This window comes from Pteronotus mesoamericanus, unplaced genomic scaffold (assembly GCF_021234165.1).
Source record: "Pteronotus mesoamericanus isolate MK-2021 breed Mesoamerican mustached bat unplaced genomic scaffold, CSHL_Meso_final contig_116, whole genome shotgun sequence".
Taxonomy (NCBI): Eukaryota; Metazoa; Chordata; class Mammalia; order Chiroptera; family Mormoopidae; genus Pteronotus; species Pteronotus mesoamericanus.
In genome coordinates, this window is record NW_026555027.1 from 37907864 (window position 1) to 37917779 (window position 9916).

Sequence of the window (9916 nt, forward strand, 5' to 3'; positions counted from 1 at the left end):
GTAAAGAGCTAAGTAAAATAAAGAAAAATACGCTAAAAATAAGAAAAACACATTTTATTAAAAAGTCTTCATTGAAAACAGGATGCAGATCAGTGTAGTAAATACTGGGTGACAAAATATGAAGCACTTTAGGGGCTTAAATACTAGCTAGAGAGGACATATCTCCTTAATAAAAATTTCCAGGTTCTATTACAATGCTATCATAGCTTACTTTAACTATCTGTTTGTACGTTGTTTCCTGCTAGATTGAGGACGTAGTCAGAGTCCTATTTATCATTGTATCTGCACAATTTAGCACTGAGTCTAGCAAAAGGCAGGTATGCAAACAGTGTTCAATGAATGGAGGGTCCAATAAATGAAGGAATGCTAGAGACTCAAGTTAACATTTATAGATATGCCAAATACTTTTGAGATTTTCAGATTTGAGAATAAAGCAAACCACAGAGAGATCAAGCAGTAAATATCTTAGGGAAGAGGGTCTTTATTTGGAAAATGTAAAGCAAGTAGAATTTTACCTTGAAATGATAACTGATTGAAAGATGACAAGATGTCACTTTTAATGGCATGGCATCTTTTCTCACCTAAACTTGCCACTTCTGGAAGCAAATGTTTAGAAAAGCAATATTGTTTTCTTTTAGAAGCTGAGTTAAACAATCCTGGGGACAAAAAACCATGAATAAAAGATACAGTACATTTTGGTAAACTATTAAAAAGAAAGGTGCTATGTAGTAAAACTAATTAAAAAGTATATTCCAAGAAAAAATCTAAGATCTGTTTTCCAAGTATTGTCTCATCACATAACTGCCTATAGACTTTCTATTATCTGGTAGAAATATTGCAATATTACAGAAGCCTTACAAATTAAGTTTCTACTGCTCTAATTCTATTGGGTGTTTAAAGAGTTTCATGGTCCTCTGATGATAGCTTTTAAAAAATATATTCTCATAAAGAATATACAATGATGCTGCTTTAGCCCTGAAATACATTTTCATGTTTACTCTTCCAAGAGATACTGAGATTATAACAAAACATAATTTATTCCAACCTAAGAAGCATACTCAGAACAAGCCATTACTCTTCTATATTTCTAATACATCAATTTCCTCATTAGATTTTGCTGGCACAGCCTTTCCACCCATATGCATTTTTCAATAATATAAGTTTATATTCAACTGATTGCTTGTGGCAATCAATTTCTTAAAAGCTATTTTTGGTTAGATGCCTAAGTTTACATATACAACATAACATCTGAGAAAAAATGAATAGTTGTAATCAACCATGGATCTGGAGTTAGAAAACAAAGAAACCAAGTTGGACGGGAAAGAGGAGAAGGTTAGTATAATTGTTTTGCCTTTATTGGTGCAGAGAGAATTATTTTCAATGCCAAAAATTGTGCTGTCTTAATGATTATTGGTTATTTTATTCCATGAATTTAACCTGCAAAAGATTTTGGGACTGTATCATTAAGTTAAACAACACTATGGCTCTTAACTTTTTTTTTAGTCATGAACTCAAAAAAAGGTTAAGAGCCATAGTATTTTGGCAAAGCATGGGGATCTCCTCTGTAAAAGTCTCCCAGTGCTCCTGTAACAAAATATCATGAACTTAGTAGTTTTAAAAAAACATTTTATTACAGTTTCGTAGGCCAGAAGTCCAGTATAGTTCTCACTGGACACAAATGAATATGTGGTCAGGCTGTATTCATTTCTGGAGGTGCTACAAGATAGTCTGTTTTCTACTCATTTGGATTGCTGGCAGACTTTAGTTCCTTGAAGTTCTAAAACTGAGATCCCCATTTTCTTGCTGTCTGTAACTGAGGGTCTTCCCCTACTACATTCCTTGACTCGTGGTCACCTTCCTCCCTTTTCAATGTCAGCAACAGTAGTTCTAGTACTTCTCATGTCACATCTCTGTGACCCAATATTCTTCCTTTCCCTTCCACTTCTAAGGACCTTTATGATTATATTGGGCTGATCTGGATAATCTAGGATAGTCTCCCTTTCTCAGGTTCCTTAAACCTTAATAATATTGTCAAAAACCCTTTGCCATTAAGAGAACAAATTCACAAGTATGACATATTAGGGTCTTTGGGTTCCATTATTCTGCCTATCATAGCTCCTCAGAATAATTTTTGTTTTAAAAAATAAAAATAGAATTAAAAGAAAACCAATTATATCTAAATATAGTTAGCAAAAAATTCCAGAGAAATTTGTGATATAATTGCTTATGTTTCTTCATTAATACAAAAAATACTAAGATCAAGTGGTAAATCTACTAACTACTGTATTTTTCAAAGTGTTGAGGATAAATAATATGTGAGTATTAGCAAAAGCTGTAAATGTGATATGAAAATATGTGTGAATTCTATTCATAATGCCACAGGTACTGCCAGTTTTAGTGTGGTTTGTTCCTCATGTTCATAATGGAAAGAAATGTAAATTTCAATTTGAGATATCCAAAAGGTATCCAGCCGTGTAATATGAAAAATAGAGATATTTATTGAAGAAGATATAAGATAAAAGAAACATTGTACATAGGAAAATGATGTCTCAGTCCCCTTCAAAGTAAGCACTTCACACAGTTCTCCCAATCACCATCAGTTGTCCCATTATATTTTGTGAATTTCATCAACAGTCTGAAATTTCTTCCCTTTTAAAGTTGATTTTAGTTTTCAGAAAAGCGAGAAGTCACAGGGTGCCTAATCTGGGTTGTAGTGGGGCTGAGTCACCCGGGTGATTTGATGTTTCACCAAAAACCTCTGTGTGAGACGTGATGCATGAGTGGACTCATTGTTGTGATGAAGCTGCCAATCACCAGTTGCCTATAGCTATGGCTTTCTGAATCATCCGAATAGTTTCTGCAGAGGAATGTTCAAGCTTAATGCAAAATTTGATGCAGATCCATTGCTCTACTTGTTCATTCATTTTGAATGTGACAGCTGCACAGTACATAAGCTCACTCAACAGTGTCTACTGCCCCCACTGACTAGTACAGCAAAGTCATCATTGCTCACGCATGTGCACTCTAGTCCACTCTCCTTGGCTGCCAGGTTATATCAGTGTCATGCAAACTGTTCTCATTATATTAAAAGTGGCTGGACTTTTTCTTGACAGGTCTTGTATATATATGCCCTGCAAATTCACAAAACCCCTAGATTTCAACCCTTGAATTCCCTAGAATCCTTGAATTCCATGGTAAAATTTTCATTTGACCATTCTTTTTTTCTTTCCAGTATACTTCAGTTCAAATTTTAAAGGCAGAGGTTTCTAGTTGTACCAATTAAAAAACAGAAACTGTCAGAATATATCAAAGAACAAGACTCAACTATATATTGTCTACAAGAAATTCACATAAATATTAAGACATGCATAGATTAAAAATAAATGGGTGGGGAAAAATATACTATGCTGACATTAATTAATGAAAAGCAGATCTAGTTATATTTAGTTTCAGACAGAGCAAACTTCAAAGCAAGGGAAGTTATTGAGGCTAAGGAAGGGCATTACATAATGGTAAAATGGTTAATTCTACAAAAAGACATTACAGTCCTTACCTGGTATAGGCCTAACAACAGAGACTCAAACTACATGAGGCAAAAATTGATAGAACTGCAAGGAGAAATAAACGAGCTCACTATCATAGTCGGAGAGTTCAACACCCCTCTATCAGAAGTAGATCCAGCAGGCAGTAAATCACTAGGGCATAGTTAAACTCAACAACACCATCAATCAATTGGATATAATGGACATCTATAGACTACTTATCCAACAGCAGAATACACATTTTTCTCAAGCTCACATAAAACATTGACCAAGATAAACTACATTCCGGGCCATAAAGCACACCTTAACAAATTTAAAAGAAAATAAATCATACAATGTCTGCTCTCAGACCACAGTGGAATTAAATTAGAAATCAATAACACATAGATAGCTAGAAATTCCAAAGTACATGGAAATTAAACAGCATATTTTTAAATAATACATGAGTCAAAGGATCTTAACAATTACATTGGATCCCTACAGACAATCCAGAATTTCCTTCTTTCCTAATTAAATTTATTGGGGGTGATATTGGTTAATAAATTTATATAGATTTCAAGGGTACAATTCTATGATACATCACCTGTATATTGCATTGTGTGTCTACCAGCCAAAGTCAAACCTTCTGTCACCGTATATTTAATCCCTTTTTATCCTTTGAAAAAATATTCCCTGTTTAGGGATTAGAAGATCCAATATTGTAAAGATGTCAATCCATCTCAACTGCATCTGTAGGTTCAGTGCTATCCCAGTCAAAATTCCAGCAAGCTATTTTGTGGGAACAAACAAACTGATCCTAAAGTTTATATGGAAAAGCAAAAGACCTAGAATAGCCAAAACATTACTAAAGAAAAAGAATAAACCTAGAGTACTCACACCATCAAGTTTCAAGGCTTTTATAAGGTTACAATAATCAAGACAGTATGGTATTGGCAAAGGAATAGACAGACAGTTTAATGGAGCAGAGTAAAGAGCACAGAAATAGACCCACACAAATATGGTCAACTGATTCTTTACAAAGGAGTAATGACAATTTAGCAGAGAAAGGACAGCCTTTACAAAAAACAGTGCTGGAACAATTGAATATTCACATGCCAAAAAATAAATCCAGGTACAGACCTTATACCTCTCACAAAAATTAACTCAAAATGGATCATTAATCTAAATGTAAAATTCAAAACTAAAAATTTATTTAAGAAAAGCTAGCAGATAACTATATGACCTTGGATTTGGTGATGAAAAGTTAAATATCACAAGTATGATCCATAAAAGGAAAAATTCTTAAGTTGGAGTATATTAAAATTAAAAACTTCTCTGTGAAAGACACTATCAAGAAAATGAAGATAGAAGCCACTGACTTGGAGAAATTATTTGCAAAACTCATATCTGATATGACTTGTACTCAAAACATACAAAAGAACTCTTAACAATAAGAAAACAAACAACACAATTAAAAATGGACAAAAAATCTAAATAAAAACTTCACCAAATAAGATATACACATAGCAAATAAGCTTAAGAAAAGATAATTTTTCATTCAGGAGTGGTAAATTAAAACAAAAATGAGATATTACTATATATCTATTAGAATGAGTAAAATCTAAGCAACTGATAATGTGATTTGCAGGTGAACTCATGGAGTAGTAGGAACTTTCGTTCATTGCTGGTAGCAATGTAAAATTTTCTAGCTGCTTTAGTAATTTCTTAAATAGCTAAATATAATCTTACCATATGATCCAGCAATTGGACTCTTGAATATTTATACAATTGATTTGAAATCTTGTATATATACAAAAACCTGCATGTGAATGATAATATTAGCTTTATTCATAATCACCAAAAACTGGAAGCAACCACAATGTTTTTTAACAAGTGAATTGATAAATTGTAGTATATCCATAAATTGAACTACTATTCTGTAATTAAAATAAAACGAAATAAGCCATAAATTCATAAAAAGACAGGTAAATCTTTAGCTCATATAACTAAGTAAAAGAAGCTAGTATAAAATACTATACACTGTATGATTCATATTTTAGCATATCCTGGAAAAAACAAAACTATGGAGACAGTAAACAGATCAGTAATTGCCAGGTGTCTATTGGGTGGGGTTGGAGGGAGAGTGAATAGATGATGCACAGAATTCTTTTAGGGCTGTGACATTATCTGTATGTTACTATAATGTTTAATACAATACTTCATGCATTTGTCAGAACACAGAGGACTTCACGACACAATGTGTACAGATTTTTAAAAAGTCACTTAGGTTGTCAGGGATCATAAGATGAAATCAAGCTCATTGAAAAGGGTGTAGAAATAAGTGCTGACCTAACTTTAGAAAGAATCAAGGCAAAAGGAACTTTGGTTAGACCTGTTCTCTAATACAAGTAAAGTAGGAATGAACAATTCTGTAAATGGTTAGAGGATCATGGGAGCCAGATGGATGATAGACTGGGAAACTACAGATAAACAAGGTGAGGAGGCTGGAATGATCCCTATGGTAGTGCAATAGAGACATCAATATGAACTAAGATTACATATAGAAACGTTTATAGATATAAATGCATTAGTATACATACATAGTTCTTCCTGTTTTGTTAGCCAAAAGGGCTGAGAAACAATGACACCCAATAGCAAAGAGTAAAACTAACTCCTAAATCTTGATTTATAATACAATTATTCAATAAAGGAACCAGAGTTCCTTAGAGAAATAGCTGATTCTAAGATTCCTGATCTATTCATTGTCTCCATAGTTTTGCTTTTTCCAGAATATGCTATAAAATTTGAATCATACAGTATACAGTATTTTTATACTAACTTCTTTCACTTAGTTGTATGAGCTAAAGATTTACCTATATCTTTTTTTTTTAGGGCAAAAAATATACAAGATAAGCCTAAAGCATCTTGTAGTACCAGAAAGTAAGAAAGTGCTCAAAGAAATAAAAACAAAATGAAAGAGTATGTCAAAGGGATACAGGAACCAACTGAAGGAGCTCTTAATGGCCAAATCTGGAACAATTAGAGCAATAAAATAAATAAAATGATATTGAATTATAACCCAAAATACAAAATTATATCTATGAATTCATAGTGATACAAATCAATGATATTAAATTAAATAAATATAAATCTTTGCAGAAGAATTTCAAATAATGTATATAGTGATCCCTTGGCATCCAGAGTGATTGGTACCAAGAATCCCTGCAGACACCAAAATCCAGAGATGTTCAAGTCCCTTATTTAGGCCCCTATATCCACACGTTCCACAAGCACAGATTCAACCAACTGTGGATCAGTTCCATGGATATGGAACCCTTGGATACAAAGGGGGTCAACTATTAAATATACTAACAAAATGGACCCCCCTTAATAAAATGGACCACAACTCTCTGCCCTTTAAGTGTGGGTTGCACCTAGTGACTTCATTCTGAAGAGGATGGTATGGAAAGGGAGGGAAACAAAGGAGTAACTATATAGTAGAGAAACCTGAAAAAGCTACTTGTAAGCCAGGTAATCAAGGTTAACATCAACAGTGATTAGCTATATTGATGTGATGTGAGAAAAATGGCATTTTCCATCTGTGGTTTCTTCATATTGCTCCAGTCTAACTAACCATGAGACAAATCCCAGACAAATCCCAGTTGTGGGACATTCTGCAAAATACCTTACCAATACTCAAAACACCCAAAATTGATAAAACAGAAGGAAATCCTAAATAGTTGTCATAGCTGAAAGGAAATAAGGACTCATGACAACTATAGGTAATGTGGTGTCCTGAGGGGTGTTGGGGGGGGGCAGGTACAGATAAAGAACATTAGGGAAAAACTGAGAAACTCAAGTATAGACTTTAGTTAATACAGTTCCAGTACTGTTTTCACAATAATTCTGCAATTCTAAAATTGGCCTAAGAATAACAAGTTTATTTTTAAAAAAGATAGAATACACCAGTAATTGTAAGTTCAGTGATTATATTTCTGAAGTTTTCTAACTGAGAAGACATTAATCTCTAGGGAATAGTCCTGGCTCAATGAGTCTCAGTTTTAGACATTTATTCAGACCAAAGAGTTTATGTCATGATAAGCTATGGAGAATTCTGCTCTTTTTTTCTCAGCATTAGATTTCATTTTCATTCTTCCCCTGTTACAAAAAAAAAAAAAAAAAAAAAAAATTAAGACTATCTAAACTTGCCTCTAGTGTACAAAGTCTTCATCCAAAAGACTCAAATTGAGCCTTAGGAAGCTCTAGGCCTTAGACATAACTCATATTTTCTCTTCCTTTATTTGACCTGATTTTCCTTGGATGCACATTTCTTCATTATCTGAAGGATAAAACACAGAATGAAACTGTGTGTGAGCCTCAATTTTTTTTAAAATATTGCCTTTGGCCTGCTTATTCTTGGATAAGAATCTTTAACGCCTTTCTAAGTATGGACAAACTCCTAAATTAGAGTTGTGTGTTGCAGTTTGAAATTAATGCCCCATCTGGAAATAAAATATTTTGGTTGGGGTTAGTATGTCTTGTCCTGGCTTTTCATATTTATTTTTCCAGAACTTCTGTGGGTTGTTCTAACAGAGCAGAATCCAACTTGCTCAGGATCCTTGGTCCCAACCAGATATCCCTTGTAAAATGAGTAAAAGGACTTTCTGCAAATCTTGGTTGCACTAAGAGCTATCTTTGAAACTCTCCATTCTCCTTGATGCCCAATTCATTTGACTTTTAAAAAGTAACTAAAGTATCCTTTTTCTGACTCTTTTGACCTACCCTCTTCTTCTGCCCACACTTAAAATATTGTTTAGAAGATTCCTGGACTCATGTTTCTTGTTACCACAATCATTCAGTTCCTAGGAAATTTTACCCACTCATGTAGCTTCAGCTGAAATGTAAGTGCTCCCTATTCTCAAATGTATATTTTTTAGACAAATATCTCCCTAAGACTACAGTCTTATAAAAACTACTTCTCTACTAAACTATTCCATCAATTTATACTAAATGCAACTTGAAATGAGCAAAAGTAAACATCAATTCATATTACTTTCAGACTGCCCTCCTCTTATTTTAACTCATTTGGTAATGTCAGAGTCTGCACAGAAACACAGGTATATTCTTTGTTCTTTTTCATTCTTGTGTTTTCATTCATCACCAAACCTCTATCCTGCTCCCATGGCCCTATGTCAGAACCTGCACTACAGCCTCAGGTTCTTAACCATAATGCTGCCACCACCTTGTCTTGGTGGTGGTCTCCACAATATGGCCAGAGTGCCGCTCTGATATGCAAAAGTGATTATATTCCCACCCCTCTGCCCACTACCCTACTGAAAATCCTTCCATGAGTTCCTGAAATCTGTAAGAAAAATCCTAATTTCATTAGTATAAACTGTAAGCTACTTACCCCTCTTTCTCACCTTATTCCTTGCCACACCCATATTGGAACTTCACACTCCAACAACCTTGAGCTCCTTGCCATTTCCCTCATACACTCTGCTCTTCTCAGGCATCTGCTCTTGCTCTTGCCATCTTCTTTGCCAGGGAGAATCTTCAGCTCCACTCCTCACCTGCCCTTCATGGATGCTCCCTCAAATATCCCAAATATCTCTGAACTAGCCATGCTACTTTGTAACTGCATTTTTTTTATTTAATTTTTTTATTTTTTTATTTTTAATTGAATTCATTGGGCTAAGATTGGTTAATGAAATTATATAGGTTTCAGATGTACAATTCTATAGTACATCATTTGTATCCTGCATTGTGTCTTCACCACCACAAGTCTCTGTCCATCACCATTATCTCCCCTTTACCCTCTTCTACCTCTCCTCACCCTCCTTTCCCTCTGGTAATCACCCTGCTGATGGCTGTGTCTGGGTTTGTTTTTCTTTCACCTTTTTTTTTTTTTTGCTTAATCCTTTTACCTTTTTCACCCAGCCTCACAACCCCCCACCCCTGACAGCTGTCAGCCTGTTCTCCATGAGTCTGTTTCTATTTTGTTAGTTTATTTTACTCATTATATTCCACACATGAGTGGAATCATATGGTATTTGTCTTCCTCTAACTGGCTTATTTCACTTAGCGTAATGCTGTCCAGGTCCATCCATGCTGTCCCAAAGGGTAAGATGTCTTTCTTACCCTTTGTAGTATTTCATTATGTAAATATACAGCTTTTTATCCATGCAAATTTTATTTCTGTCTCTGAAGACAATATGCAGTATTATGTCAAAATTTTTGTCTTCGTTTATCATCATATCTCCATAGATAGCAGTGTATGACACCTAACAAGCACTCAGTGAATGTGTGAAGAAAAAAGGAACAAAGGAAAAATGGGAAGAAGGAAAGGGAATGGGGAGAGAAGGGGGAATGAGAGGAAGGAAGAACATTCTAAA